Source organism: Crocuta crocuta, unplaced genomic scaffold (genome assembly GCF_008692635.1).
Source record: "Crocuta crocuta isolate KB4526 unplaced genomic scaffold, BGI_CrCroc_1.0 scaffold279, whole genome shotgun sequence".
Lineage (NCBI taxonomy): Eukaryota > Metazoa > Chordata > Mammalia > Carnivora > Hyaenidae > Crocuta > Crocuta crocuta.
The window spans coordinates 5825038-5825873 of NW_027551570.1; the positions used below are offsets into that span (position 1 = coordinate 5825038).

At 35.0% G+C, this 836-nt stretch overlaps 1 protein-coding gene across 2 annotated transcripts in view; it reads left to right on the forward strand.

Annotated features, from left to right (window-relative positions):
- Nucleotides 1–836, forward strand: part of ANKRD28 (ankyrin repeat domain 28) — a 202469-nt gene that overhangs the window by 27550 nt on the left and 174083 nt on the right. The gene's annotated exons all lie outside the window — the stretch shown is intronic.

Consider the following 836-nt stretch of genomic DNA (forward strand, 5'->3'; position numbering starts at 1 on the left):
TTCCCTCTGCCCTCTCTGCCCTTACCCTGCTTGTGCACTCTCTTTCTCTTTCAAAAAAAAAAAAAGAGGAAATAGCACACACAAAAAATATCTCGTCCAGAAACAAAGATTCCCCCCCCTCCCCCCGGAGCTCCTGGGTGGCTCAGCTGGTTAAGCATCCGACTCAGGTCGTGATCTTACAGTTTGTTAGTTTGAACTCTGTGCTGGCAGCATGGAGCCTGCTTGGGACTCTCTGCCTCCCCCACCACTTGCACTGTCTCTGTTTCTCTCAAAATAAAAAACTTAAAAAAAAAGAAAAAGAAGGGAATAGACTTTTTCTAATTACCAGTGTACTTTTTGGGAAACATTTAAGCAGATACCATTATCTTTTTAAATTCTGTCTTTAAAATTTTTTCTTTTATACTCTCTACTTTCTCATATTTATATTTTCTATTCTATCTGAATAGTGACAAGAGATGTTTAGAGGCACAGGTCTTCATAAATCTTGTGTGTGTGCAATAGAATCCATCAGAATACTCCTTACCCTCAGGTGTTAAAAAAATTCTCATTCTAAAACTAATCAAAAATATATATTATCCTAAACTTTGAATTATTCAATTATGTAAAAACAAAATATTATTTTTATTTTTTATTGTGGTAAAAGGTACATATATAAAATTTATCATTTTAACCATTTTAAGGTGTACAACTCGTTGACCTTAAATACATTCACATTGTTGTGCAGCCATCATTACCATCTAGCGCCTCTGTAACTTTTTTTTCATCTTCACAAAATGAAACTCCACACACATTTGATGTTAATTTTTCATTAACTTCATCCCCCTACCCCTGACACA